Raw genomic sequence first — 13,777 nt, 5'->3', positions numbered from 1 at the left:
TCTGTGGTACTTGACAGGAACCCCTTGAAAGGTGCCTGGGCCCCACAGGGAGGTGGCTAGCAATCAGAGCCAGCCCTGGTGACCTCTAGCAGAAGAGTTAGTGGGGGGACTGAGGAGCTGTGGATGGGAAGTGGGAGCACTACAGTAGAGGCAGGCTGATGTCTCTGCATCTCTGCCTTACTTGCTCCTGGAAGAGCTCTCCCTGCCAAGCCTGGGTCTGGGCTCTGCAGCCCAGCTGGCCACAGAGGGAGAACGGATAGCTGGGAGCCCTTCAGTTTCCGAAGGGGGAAGAAAGACCCTGCCACCCATGGCGACTCATGCAATGGGGATCGCTCCCAAATAGGATGCTGGACAGCCCCCCACGTATTTGACGCTTAGGGCCTCGGAGGGTCTTCAACAGGTGCAGCAAGACTACAGAGGCTTCTGAAAGCCCCCCCCCCCCCCCCCGCCCGGGCGTGATGCCATGGGAAGGGGCTAGCGTGACAGGCAGCCAGGTATGAGGGAAGAAGCTGCAGAGGGCTGAGGGGATCCTGGGGGAGCAGGAGCGAGTCACTGGGGGCCTGGTAGCCCAGGAAGAGGTTGAGTCAGAAGGTTGGAGCTGCCCCTCCTTGAAGCATCTGGAGCACTGGCAGGGACTCCGATGCTGGCAACCCGTTTTGTTTGCTTGATTTACCTTGCGTCTTAGAAACTTAAAAACATACACAGGAAGGGTGTGTAAAAGGAAAGGCCTCCTTCCCCCTTCCTCCACCCCTGCCTCCCCAGAGGCAAGTGTCCTGACCAGCCCCTCCCCCCATCCATTTTCAAACTTCTGTGTAAGTAAAGGCCAATTTGGGGTTTCCTTTTTTTTATTTAAATTCAACTAATTAACATATAGTGTATTATTAGTTTCGGAGCTAGAGGTCAGTGGTTCATCAGTTGCATATAACGCCCTGTGCTCATTCCATCAAGTGCGCTCCTTAATGCCCATCACCCAGTTACCCCATCCTCCCCCCCCACCCAGCAACACTGTTTCCTATGCTTAAGAGTTATGGTTTGTCTCCCTCTCTGATTTCATCTTGTGTTTTTTCAACTGGGTTTGTTTCTTTTACTAACCAGAATCATGCTGTATGTATTGTTCTTTGGTGTGCTGGTTGGAGATGTTCTCAGCCTAGCACACTCCTTTTATCCATTATATAGTTCACATAAAGAGTGTCACTGTTCAGGCTGCTTCATTCTGCTGTTATAATTATGCCCACTTTCGTGCACAAACTGGAGCACAGGGGCTGGGATTTGAGGGGGAGGGAGCCAGTTCGAGTCCCTGGCAATCTGCGGTGAAGGTGTGTTGACCTGGCGTCGAGCAGGTGGCCGGCTGTGCAGGCTGACTCTGGCAGGAGGGCGGCTGGACTGTGAATTTGGGACCCAAGGCTGATGGCATCGTGTGTGACAGGGATGTGGCTGGTTTTGCTTTTAACTTTTGTTTTTCTGGGAAATTCTCTCTGTCCTTCTATTCTAAATGAAAGCCTTGCTGGATAGAGTATTCTTGGCTGTAGATTTTTTCCTTTTGGCAGTTGGAATTTATCATGCCGCTCTCTTCTGGCCTGCAGAGTTTCTGCTGAAAAACCCACTGACAGCCGTATGGGGTTTCCCTGGTAGGTCACTGCTTTCCTTTCTTTTGCTGCTTTTAAAATTCTCTCTTTATCACTACTTTTGGCCGTCTTATTTACTTTGTGTCTTGCTGCAGACCTCTTTGGGTCGGTTTTGTTGGGGGCTCTCTGTGCCTCGTGGATCTGGATTTCTTTCCTTCCCCAGATTCAGGAAGTTTTCAGCTATTATTTCTTCAGACAAATCTTCTGCCCCCCCCCCCCCCCGCTCTTCTCCTTCTGGGATCCCTATCATGCGACTGTTATGCTGGACAGTGTCGCTAAGTTTCCTGGGTCTATTCTCATTTTGTGTATTTTCTTCCCCTCTCATCTGCTCAGCTTGATTCCTTCCTGTTACTCTGTCCTCCAGGTGGCTGATCCGTTCTTCTACTTCCTCGTTTGCTATTTATTCCAGGCAGTTAATTTTTATTTCCATTTAGTGAGTCCAATAGCTTTAATTGGTTCTTTCTTACATCTCTTATCTCTTGGTGAGGGTCTCGTGGAGGTCCTGCACTCTCTTCTCCAGTCTAGCGAGTATCTTTACGAGCATTAAATTCTCTCTCAGACATATTACTTATCTCCATTTTGTTTAGTTCTCTTGCTCTGATTTTGTTCTGCTCTTTCATTTGGGGCGTATTCCTCTGTCTCCTCATTCTGTCTGTTGCTGTGTCTGTTTCTACGTGGTAGGAGAGTCCGCTATGTCTCCTGCACTTGCAAGGAGTGGCTCTGTGAAGAAGAGGTCCCGCGGTGCAATGTCTCCTCTTCACCAGAAAATGGTTTCAGGGGTGTCTCCGGTGTGCGTTGCTACAGGGGTGTCCTACCGTTGTGGCGGAGCTGCGTTCGCCTTCCGTCCGGCCTGCGAGGGCTCTCTGCCTGTTGTGGGCAGAGTCTGGTGCCTGTGGTGTCAGTGGGCCGGTCCGGGGCTGCCTTGGGCTTGAGCTGAGTCCGACCAGGTGTTCGCCAGAGATGAAGCAGCACCAAACTGAGGGCACTTGCCCTGTGTTGTTCCCTGAGAAGCTTCTGTGGGTGGGTGGGGTCTTCAGTCAGACCAGCTGCCTGCCCCCAGCCCACAGCTGGGGCCACAGTCAGACTGGCCTGTGTGCGGTTATCTTCCCCTGTCCCAGAGCAGGACTCACTCTGGAGCCGTGCTGGCCCTCGTCTGGGCTGCGTGCACACTGCCCAGCTTGTGATACTGCTTTGATGGGATCTTGCCAAGAGCGACTGGAGGGGGTGGATCCGCAACATGTGCAGGGGTGGGAGGGGCAGGGTGAGCAAGCTTTTCCAGCTGGTGGTTCCCTGCTGGAGGGGCCCTGCAGCACCAGGACGGAGGCAGGCCAGAGGGATGGATCCACAGAAGCACAGGGAGGGTGGGGGGTGTTTAGGTGGTTCAAGCATGGAGAGTCAGGGTTAGCAAGGTCTGTGGACCCACCGGTGGTTCCCTGCTGGAAGGGCCCTACAACACGGGGACTGAGGCAGGCCAGGCTGGAGGGGTGGATCCACAGAAGCAGGGGGGTGGTTGGTAGGTGGTGCAAGGTAGTTAGGTGCAGAGTCTCCACGCCGGTTCCGCAGGCAGGTAGCTGGGGATCTAGGCTGGGTGGCGGGGACGGGAGGGAAGTGGCTCCTGCAAACTCTTTTGTCCCTGGAGGGGTCCCCACCAACCTCTGCCTCTCCGGGACACAGGTGGATGAATCAACAACCATCCCATATACCCCAGGCGTTTTCAGACTGGGTTCGACCCAGTATCTCAGGGGCTGTTTTACCTGCTGTCCTTTTAGGGCAAGGACTCGGCTTCCCTCTCACCCGCCCGCTCTCCGAGAGCCAAGCTGCTAATTTTTAAAACTCCAGGTGTTAAGTCCCGCTGGTTCTAAGAACTCAGGAAATTCGGCCTCTCTGGATTTCCCAGCCGAATGCTCTGGGGATTTGTCTTCCCGGGGTGGGCTCCCCTGGTGTGCGGCTCTCCCTCCGCGCCGCCCTCCCTCCAGCGGCCCGCCTCTCCCCCTGTCCTACCTGCTTCGCTGTGGCCTCTTGTCTATGTTCGGCTGCGGAGAGTCTGTTCTGCCAGTTTTCGGGCTGCTATCTGGGTTATTTATGCCCACGTGCGTGCTCTCTAGGAGGCCACGCAGCAAGAAGCGAGCCCAGCACTCCCTGCTCCGCCGTCTTCCCAGCAGCCTCTGCGCCCGGCCAAGGCGGCGGCTCTGCGCAGGCGAGGCCACTAGATGGTGCCCAAGCCAGTAAGATGAGGCCGGTGGCTGCGGGGAGAGCTTCCGGTGCAGATCCTGAGTTCCTAGAAGCCCTCCGGCATTCTCCCAATTCTGGAGGTCTCACTAAACCCCTGGGAGGTTGTGCGGAGGGAGCGGGGCGCCCACGATGGGTCCGCAGAAGGTGGCAGGGCTGCAGCCCAGGGGCGGGGGCGCTGCCTTCTAATTCACAGCAGTTCAGGGAGCACTGGACAGCGGGGTGGGGGTGGGGGAGGGGCGCGGGCGGGGCGACTGCAGCGAGGGCCCCTGCGCTCCCCCTTGCAGGGGACATACACATACAGGCCCGACGGCTGGAGGGGGGGGGGTGTCTCCCTGCTGGACGTTGAGGTTCGGAATGGCTCTAGGACAGCGCCTGCCGTAGGATAGAGGAAGTAGACACTGACGGACCCCATTATATGTTCTGGGGACCGCTCTACTGGTCAGTGCCCAAACGGTCACATGAGGGAGGTGCGCTGAAGCCTCCACAGTCCATGTCCAGGGGTGGGAGGGTGTGGCCTTATCCCCTCTGCCCAGGAAGGCCGCAGGGTTCCGGAACTATCCCCATCCTCTCTGTCCCCAAGTTCAGAGCCCCCTCCCCAGGTTGCCCGCCCACAGCAGCGTCATGGCCTCCCCCAGCGCCAGAAGCTGCCCCGGCTCCCAGGACAGGGGCTCTGGCCCTGACTTTGTTAAATGAATTTGCAGAGAAACATGAGCCCCCAGCCCAGGTTCCTGGCACACTGCAGGTGCTCCAAGAGCTTTGTGAAGGAGGAAGACGGACAAGGGACAAACTGCCGACGAGTGATCTCCCGAAGATGGCTGCACCATCTCCTGGGTGAGCACCCTCCACCCCAGGGCGACATGCGCACCCTGCGTGGGGGCTGGGCTCCGTTGCCTCCCCTGGGATCTGAGGAGTCTGGGACTCTTTTCTTTCTCTTTCTCTCTCTCTCTTCCTTCCTTTTTCTTTCTTTCTCTCTCTTTTCTTTCTTTCTTTCTTTCTTTCTTTCTTTCTTTCTTTCTTTCTTTCTTTCTTTCTTTCTTTTTCTTTCTTTCTTCTTTCTTTCTTTCTTTCCTTCCTCCCTCCCTCCCTCCCTCCCTTCCTTCCTTCCTTTCTTTTATTTGACAGAGAGAGAGAGAGCCAGCGAGAGAGGGAACACAAGCAGGGGGAGTGGGAGAGGAACAAGCAGGTTCCCAGCCGAGGAGCCTGATGTGGGGCTCGATCCCAGAATGCGGGGATCACGCCCTGAGCTGAAGGCAGACGCTCAACAACTGAGCCACCCAGGCGCCCCTGGGACTACTTTAGAAGCCATGTTCCGAGGTGCTCGTGCTCCCAGTGCCCCTGGCATGCTCTCTCTTGGGACATCACCCTGGATCCCTGACCACCGTGGAAAAGTCCACCTATCCCAACCCAAACTGCAGATCTGTTAACAGGCACATTGTTTGAGGTCCTTCCCTTCTGGACTTGATGGTGTCTCACAGCATGAGATAATGAAACACAAAGCCCAAAGCTGGGGATGAACCACCATCCCAATTTGCCTGGGCTTCAGGTTTGCAGACTTTCAGTGCTAACATTGGGAGAGCCCCAGTCCTGCTGGGGTGAAGCATTGGTTCCCCCAACTTCCGAGTGCATCAGAAACACCTGGGGAGGGGCGCCTGGGTGGCTCAGTCATTTAAGCGTCTGCCTTCAGCTCAGGTCATGATCCCAGAGTCCCTGGGATCGAGCAGTGAGCCTGCTTCTCCCTCTCCCTCTGCCCCTCACCCTGCTCAAGCTCGCTCTCTCAAATAAATAAATAAAATCTTTAAAAAAAAAAAAAAAAAAAGGCACACCCGGGCACTTAAGAAAACACAGAGGGCTCTACGCCTGGAATCCCCAGCTCAGTGGGTCCAGTGTGGAGGCCAGTCATCGGCATTTCTAACCAGCTCCCGGGTGCTACTTGCTGCTGGTTGTGGCCCAAACTTCCAGTACTGGCCTGAATGAAAGGCTGGTTGGGGTCTGCAAATCCCAATTTACTGGGTGTCCCAGTGCTCCATTCTGTCTGGTCCAGCAGTGTGGCCGGACACAGAGGGGGTCAGGCTCCTCCGGGTCTCAACCAGGAGAAACCCCTATCTTGCTGGTTGGGTGGCTGGTTGCTGTGGAAACAGGGCTAAGCCCAGAAGTGCCCAGGTTCCTTGGCACCTGCTTCCCGGAGGGAACCCAGCCCCGGGGGAGGAGTGAACAAACAAACAGGGTGCAGGGATCAGCCCTCGGCCAGGGAGCAACCCAGAGGAACCTCAGGACTGAGTCTTCTGGAAAGGAAATCACTCAGCTCCCATGGTCCTTGGTTTGAGTTCCAGAGCTAGAAGGGAGCTTTGCAATCATTGGACGAACCTCCTCTTTTACCTGGGGATGAAGGGGGCCATGAGTTGACATGGCCTGCTGAGAATGTACAGTTGGAAGCAGCTTCTCCCCTTCCAGCCACCTCCCCAGAAGTCCTCCCTCCAACCAGGAATGCCCACAGCTCCTAACTCCGCTCTGGCCCACCGCTATGAGCCCCCACCTTCGTGGGTCCTTCACATCCTGGATGGCTGAAGTCCACATCCGCACTGGCCGCTGTGAACCACAAGCCTGAGCAGAGCAAAGGTGGGGAAGCGGCTGTCTTATGTTAGGACACCGAGCACAAGCGCACCCAAACTTCAATGTTAAAATTGCAGATTCCTGAGACTGAGTCAGTAGGTCTGAGATGAGCCCTGACATTTTCAACAAGTGCCCTAGGTAACAACACCCCAGCACCATCTTCCACAGACAGCCACCTGGGAAGAAGGTGAGGAAGTGACAGAAACCCAACTCAAATGTGCTTGGGAGGAAGAGGGGTTGTTCAGCTCTAAAACCCTGACAATGCACCAGGCAGAGCGAGGATGTCACTGGGGCTCACAGTCAAAGGGAGGGGAGGCCTGGAATGAGTTCTCCCCTCTCTCATGGCTCATTTCTCCCATCCAGCTGGAAACAGTTACCATCACGCAGTACTGACTCACTCCCACCCAAATTAAGAAACCCTGGGGAGGGCTGATTGGGTCGGGTACTTCTCCCTAGACCAGGGAACGGTCGGGTGAGTGGGGCCTACATGGGGCCCCATAGCCCAGGCCTGGTTTGGCACCACTCAGGGTCTGAGGGAGAGTCGTGCTAAAGAAGCAGGGGAAGACTGCACCAGATTCTTGGTTCCAGACTGTGGAGGCTTCTGCCAACCACTGAGCCTCTGGGCGGGAGACCTGGTGTGGTCGCCAGCATCCAAGATGGCGCCATGATTCTTGTGTCCTGGTATTCATGTCTCTGTGTCGGCCCTTCCACATTGAACGGGGCCGACTTGTGTAAGCGATGGAGAAGTAAGGGAGTGTCTTCCACCGCTAGCCTGTAGGAAACACTGCAGCTTCGTCCTTGCTCGCTCTTGGATCACCACCTCTGGGGGAAGCCAGCTGCCCAAATTCTGAGGACACTCAATCGGCCAAAGGGGTTGCCAATAGAGTCAGTAAGATAGTTTTTTTTAAGATTTTTTATTTATTTGAGAGAAAGACACACACAGAAAGAGTGTAGAACAGGGGGGAGTGTCAGAGGGAGAAGCAGACTCCCCGCTGAACAGGGAACCCGACGTGGGGCTCGATCCCAGGACCCTGAGACCATGACCTGAGCCGAAGGCAGATGCTTAACCCACTGAGTCACCCAGGCGCCCCCAGGATAGATATCTTAATGCAGTATTTTAAAAATAGAAATTCATGCCAAATATGAACAAAGTATCAATTTTAAAGCTTTTACAGGCTTTAGCAATAAAAGCCTGTGGAACCATACTGGCGCCTGAAACGAAAGGCGAAGTCAGTAACAGCGGCCCTGCCAGCAGGTGCAGGGACCCGCCAGGAGTGCGGGAGCCCGGCCCCAGCCGCTGGGCAGCTAGCGACACTCATTGCCCTCACAGGTGCCAGGACAGGAGAAGGCACACATGTCATCATCTGGCTCCAGGAGGAAGGCCGCGGTCTGTCAGGACAGGGGTGCTGGGCCGGACAGGGGTGCTCGGCCAGAGTGGCCATGCAGCCCGCTCCCTTCCAGCCACTTCCAGACCCACCATCCGATACAGGCGCCGAGGGAGCACACAGTTGTGGAAACAGAGTCTGCAAGGGCCCCCGCAGAGCACCTTCGTGTGTTCCCGTCACCCCTCAGAACAACTTCCGAGGGGGCTCTGTGATGATGGACAAGCCAGGACAGGGAAGCAGAGGTGCAGAGCAAGTCTACGCAGGCGGACGAGGGGCGGAGCGGGGATTTGCCCGCAGGCAGTCTGACTTGGCCATTTGCGGATCTGGATCTCTGCTCTGCCAAATACACGCTGTCTACACTGGGTAATTACTTGACCTCTCTAGGGCACACGGCTCTGTGATATCAATGATTGCATGTTTACGGCACTTAGCACCTCAGATGGCACAGAAACGCCGGGCACTGGCCATCACTCTTCTGCCAGTTGGAAATGAACTTCAGACGGTAGCTTCCGCTCGCGGACAATGGCCACCTGCTCTCGTTCTCTGCTTCTTCCTCTGCCATTCTCTGCTTCTTCCTCTGCCGCGGACCTGGGTACCCGCCCCTCCCACTGCAGGGAACCCTGGCCTCTCCTGCAGGTGTACCCACCCCTGCACCCTCACACCAGGCAGGAGTGCAGCCGGCAAGGCTGGCCACTCCATCCAGCTTGCTCACGGGCTCCAGCCCTGGCCCTAGAGACTTCCTGAGCAGATCCACTCGAGTGCACACACCCCAGCCTGGCAGCCAGCTGCCACCCGGCAGGATCCCCAGGCCTCAGAGGTGGGGATAGGACCAGGTGACAAGGGGCAGGCTGGGACACTACTGGCAGCCGGGCTGGAGGGGCTGGAGGCTCCACCTCCGCTCTCCCGCCCCCTCCCCCTTCCCTTCCCCCTCAGCAGATCACAGCCCACAGCAGCTCTGCGGGGCCTCAGCCTGCTTGGTGTGGCTGGTGTGCAGGCAAACCTGGCCCGACTTTCCTGGAGCCTAAGTCTTCTTGATTTGCTCCCTCCTCTTACTGGCTTCAGCCTCCTCCCTTCCTGGGAAGGGGCGCGGGGACAAGTGCTGCAGGAGCCCCGAAGAGAAGGGCAGCCCTGTCCCCAGGGTCCAGCCCCAGGGCAGAGGCCAGCAAGAGCCAGGCGGGCTCCCATGTCTGGCTCTGGGAGAGGCCTTGCGAGCACAGGGTGGCCCAGGGGTTCCAGGGCCTCCGTGGAGGGGGAGCAGAGGCACCCAGTAGAAGGGCCCTGAAGGGTAACTGATGAATTCAGGGCCACGTCCCCGGTCCCCCGGTCCCCCGGCGGCGACCAGTAGGGAGCAGTAAGGGGCGCAGGGAGGCAGGTGGAGCCCGGTGTGGGCGAGCGCAGCACCCGGCTCTGCTTTAACGGTTTGGTGTCGATCTGGAACCCACAGGGATCCACAGGGTTTTCAGCCGCGGAGGGACGGACGCAGGGACGAGGAGACCTGCTTTGGCAAAGCTCTCTGGCTGCGCTGCAGAGAAGGGGCCAGGGATGGAGCGTGGGCGTCCTGCGAAGACACCTGTGGGCTGGGCATCACTGGGGCTTGGGGACGGATGAGGTGAGAATCTGAAGACCTGAAGACGCTGCCACTCACCGACCGCAGGGATTCGGGGGAGGGCAGATTTGGGGAGGTTTGGGACATACTGGGTCGGATGCCAGTGGGACTCCACAGGAGAATCCAGCAGGTGTCTGGGTGGTGCCATGTACCACCCTTACGTCTCCATGCCAAGCACCCCTGTCCCCCGGTGTCCGCAGGAGACTACGTCTCCCTGTGGCCCCCAGCCTGCCCCAGTGTCAAGGGCCTCCGTGGTCCCCAGCAGAGAACCCCTGAGGACTTGTAATACCGCTCAGGGCCCCACCACACCAGGCGGGGGTCCCTCGGGGTGACAAACCCGACCAACCCCTGCAAACTGCCACCAAGGGCAGCCACTGTCCCGTCCACAGTTCATCCGGAGCGCCACTCCATGTGCGCGGCAGCTGTTCCCCCACCTCCAGTCCCACCTCTCCACTCCCGATGGAGCAATCTTCTCAAGCATGAACCAGTCATGGCACTGTGAGCGAACACCTTCTCACCATGACAGCCGATGTCACCCAGCCTGCGAAGCCCTCCCAGCTGTGCCCCTGCTGTCCCCCCAGCCTCATCCCCCACTCCCCTCCCCAGCTCCGAGCTCCACTGGCCATCTTTCTGCACATGCACAAGCTCTGTTCCTACCGCCGGGCCTTTGCATGTGCGGTTTCCACCCCAGAAGGCTCTGCTCCCAGTCCTGCAGGGGGCTGACTTCAGGTCTGGAAGCAACCCTCAAGAGAGGCCCTTCCTGACAACCGCCCCTCCCCCCCGTCACTGAATGAGTGGCCCGCCGCAGACCATGTCATCGTATGCACTCCGCATCACTCTTTCATTATCAGACAGTATTTCCTTTCCTTGTTTACTTGGGTCTGTCCCCGCCCAAAAGGTTGTCAAGTTGTCAGATGGCAGGGCCCTTTTAGGGATCAATTTCCCAGTGTCCCCAACGTCCACACTGGGAGGGTAAGTAGGGCTCAAGGTTATTTGGTCAGTGAATTGTTACTGAATGCTGTAGAGCCCCTGGTCGAAAGTGCTTCCGAACCCTAACATTCCATTCGGGCAGCTTGGGGACATCCCTGTTCCTAAGGACAGCATCTAGTGACACTGCCAGGCTAAGATGACCCGGTGTCATCCTCAGTCACCCCAGCTATGAGATATTGGGACTGGGACATGTGTGCTGTGTGCGCACAAAGCCGCCTCCTCCTGCACGGTCCGGGGGGTCCGCGCAGGGGCCGGCCTTTCCCCACGCCTCAGTCTGCCCCATCTCCTGCTCTGGAGGGCTGACACTTCCTGCAGGGCCACCACCGGCTCCTCACTCTGGGCTGAAGCCGGCCTGACGGTAAAGGCAGGAGCTGGTGGTGGCCGGAGGCGGGGAGGTGGGTCATCCAGAGCGCACAGCAGGGAGCACTCACTTCTGGGGTCGGAGCCCTTTGAGGACAGGGTGAAAGCTGAGAAAAAGGGCCACCCACTTGTCCAAATTGGCTCACAGGTTTCCAGAGGATCCCTGCAAACAGCCGATCCACAGGGTGCAGAGGCCAAACCAGAAGCCTCCCTTCCTGATTCTCGAAACTGCCAACACTGTTTACCACTTGCTGATTGCCAAAGGGGTTTTACACACAGAACCTCGTGGCCGCAGCTAAGAAAGCCGCGCAGGGGCTCCCGTTTCCTGGATTACTAAACAGGAAGCCCCGGAACCAGCCTCCCTGCAGCCAGATCCCTAGGCACACCGGCCTCTAGGAGACAGAGGGAGGACCGGGGACCCAGGAAGGGGCGGGAGAGCGCCCAGGGCAGCAGCAGGGAATCAGGAAGGCCGCTGGAAGTCAGCAGAGCAAAATTTTCAAGTAGGAACTAAATAAACAGGGTCAAATATTGTAAAGCAGCCAGGGCGCCAAGGGATCATTAGCCTTAAGCAGATTGTTGGTGACCTTCGTTCGGTGGGGACAGAAGCCAGCCCCGTGTTGAGACAGAGGCGGCCAGGGGCCACGACTTCCTCCCGAGCAGTGTGCAGTGGGAAGGAGATGGGGCAAGAGCGAACAGGCCTGGGCTCAGGGGACGCGAACTTTCTTCCTCTTAGGATGAACCTCGAGCCTGCTTACCTGCTGAAGGGAAGTGCAGCCTGGCGGGGACAGGAGACGGGGACAGGGGTGGAACCGGACGGGCTGGTGGGAAGTAAGGTCAGGAGAGATGAGGTGCAGGGCGCGCCTCAGGGCCTGTTTGCTTGCTGGTAGCGGGTGAGCTCACCTGTGGCTCGGGGCCAGGAATGGCTGATGCAGGGGCAGCAGGGTTGTGCGAGGCCGCAGGACACGCAGCACCTGACAAGGAACAGGGGCTTTCCTCCAGCAGCACAAACAGGCTCCGGGAGGGAGGCTTTTGTTTTTCTCCTCCTGCGAGCCAGCATCCCCCCCGGCTCCCCGCGTGGAGGTCTGAGCAGGGAGACACACGGTCATGGCCTGATTTACAGGTAAAATAGGAGAGTCCCGCTGGAGCGCGCATACCGAGGCCCCGCAAATAGCTGGGAAAACCAGGGAATTTAAAAAATGTTTTCCAAGTGAAACAGCTGGGTAGCTCCCAATCTAGTTTGGGTTCTGCTGCAAATTACAAGCTTTTAGGGAGACGTGGTGGTGTTGAAAGAGGGCGGACCTGGACGCAGCAGACTCGCAGCTGGGGCTTTGAGCCCGAGGAAGTTCTCTGAGTCTGTGAGCCCCGGGACAGCCCCAGGGGCTCAGCCTGATGGGTCTGACAGGCCCTGGCAGTGGGCGGTCCCAGCGAGCATCGCTGGGCACATGGTACTCCCCCTCCAGGGGCTGTAACAAGTCTGGAGTGGGCTCCCAGAAGGAATGGGGACTGCTCTGCGCAGGGAAGTATCGCTCATCATGAGGATGTGACTGCCGGCTGTCCCAGCAGCTGGACCCCAGCACCTGCAGGCTTTTCACCCCCTCCCCTGTCCTTGGAATGTGGGTTCTGGTCACCTTGCCCAGAAGCTGCCCGAGGAGGGTCTTGAGACAGTGATGCGGTGCTGGCATCAGCAGGAGGGAGGGGGTACGTGACTGAACCCCAGTGAGGCCTCTGTATGAAGGGTTACGGTGTGGTGGGCGGAGTGGGGATCCACCATCTTGCAGCCCCCAAGACAGGCCCCGTACGTCCGTTCCCTGTGCTCGTTCAACCCATCTGGAGTGGCCTGCCCGTTTCCTCTGTCCCACCCCCCCCCCAGTCCATTCATGTCTGGGCGCCCGCTTCACATCACTCCCGGGATGCTGTCATGGTGAACCAGCACCCGGGGAGCAAGAACGGCTGTCCCAAACATCTCCGAGATCAGTCATCTGGTCCCACCTGCCCATTTCCCAGCTAAGAAGCCCAAGTCCGGCCCAGAGAACTCTCCTGTCTCGTCAGCCTCACAGCCGGTGGCAGGTGCACCACTGCCCTGGGGGTCGGGCAGGTGCGGCTGTCCCGGGAGATGGGGAAACAGGAAAGAGACAGGCAGCCCGTTCAGACACTAGCAACTCGTACATGAAGTCATCCAGAGACGCCGCTACACCATCTCTCGGTCAGAAGAAACAGAAGTCCCCACTTTCAGCTTACGCAATCCCCCAGGACTGGCTACCTGCGGACTCGATGCTCTGTCGTGTAATATAAAGACTTCCCCAAGGCTCTCAGGCAGGGGCAGGACTCACCGAATATTAATAAATGGGACGTCAAGTGTTTGCCACAGGACTTTTAATCCTTTAACGGATTTAATTATCTGAAAGAGCTAGAGGAATGTGCTCCCGGAGAGATTCTGTACCATTCTCCTGGCCAGCTCGGCAGGAGAGGCTTCTGGGGACGGTGTCTCTCCCCAGAGGCGACGAACAAGGCTCCAGTCCGTCGCTGGTTGTCTCCCGTAGAGCAGGCTGAGGCTCGGAGCAGCCCCACATTCACTGTGGGGACAAAACAGGCTGAACCCCTCGGTCTCCTCACACCTGCCAAGACAAGGGCCTTAAAAAAAAAAAAAAAAAAAAGGCCGAAGGCCCTGGAAGCGTAGTCAAATACAGGTCCTCGAGACGACAAAGGAAATGCTTACTGGACGCTCCCTTCCAAGTGCGATCAACCGCGCGCTGCGACACAGCTGTCCCCACCAGACCGTGACTCTGCAGCTCCTTTGCAACAGAACCCCAAGTCCGGGGGGTGGAGGCGGACCCTCATCCACTCTCTGGCCTCTGCACTTACTGTGTGAACTGTTTAGCGAACGGACTCGGGCTGCTTAGTGAAAAAGCAACCACCTTCCAAAAATTAATCTGTCCAACCCACAGAACGGGAGAAAACATTTGCTCAGC

At 57.5% G+C, this 13,777-nt stretch overlaps 2 long non-coding RNA genes across 2 annotated transcripts; one reads left to right on the top strand and one right to left on the bottom strand.

Annotated features, from left to right (window-relative positions):
• Positions 1–827: 827 nt before the first annotated feature.
• LOC130544296 (uncharacterized) lies at positions 828–3,999 on the bottom strand. The gene is made up of 2 exons (XR_008960471.1): positions 3,627–3,999; positions 828–2,639 (listed from the first exon to the last, which is right to left on the bottom strand). It is a non-coding gene; the product is annotated as an uncharacterized LOC130544296 (long non-coding RNA).
• Positions 3,788–13,462, top strand: LOC125283492 (uncharacterized). Its single transcript, XR_007191398.1, has 3 exons — positions 3,788–3,937; positions 4,559–4,688; positions 7,798–13,462. It is a non-coding gene; the product is annotated as an uncharacterized LOC125283492 (long non-coding RNA).
• Positions 13,463–13,777: the final 315 nt, after the last annotated feature.

This window comes from Ursus arctos, unplaced genomic scaffold (assembly GCF_023065955.2).
Source record: "Ursus arctos isolate Adak ecotype North America unplaced genomic scaffold, UrsArc2.0 scaffold_2, whole genome shotgun sequence".
Taxonomy (NCBI): Eukaryota; Metazoa; Chordata; class Mammalia; order Carnivora; family Ursidae; genus Ursus; species Ursus arctos.
The sequence above is the reverse complement of the archived record's forward strand: the minus strand, read 5'-3'. Positions and strand labels throughout refer to the sequence as shown.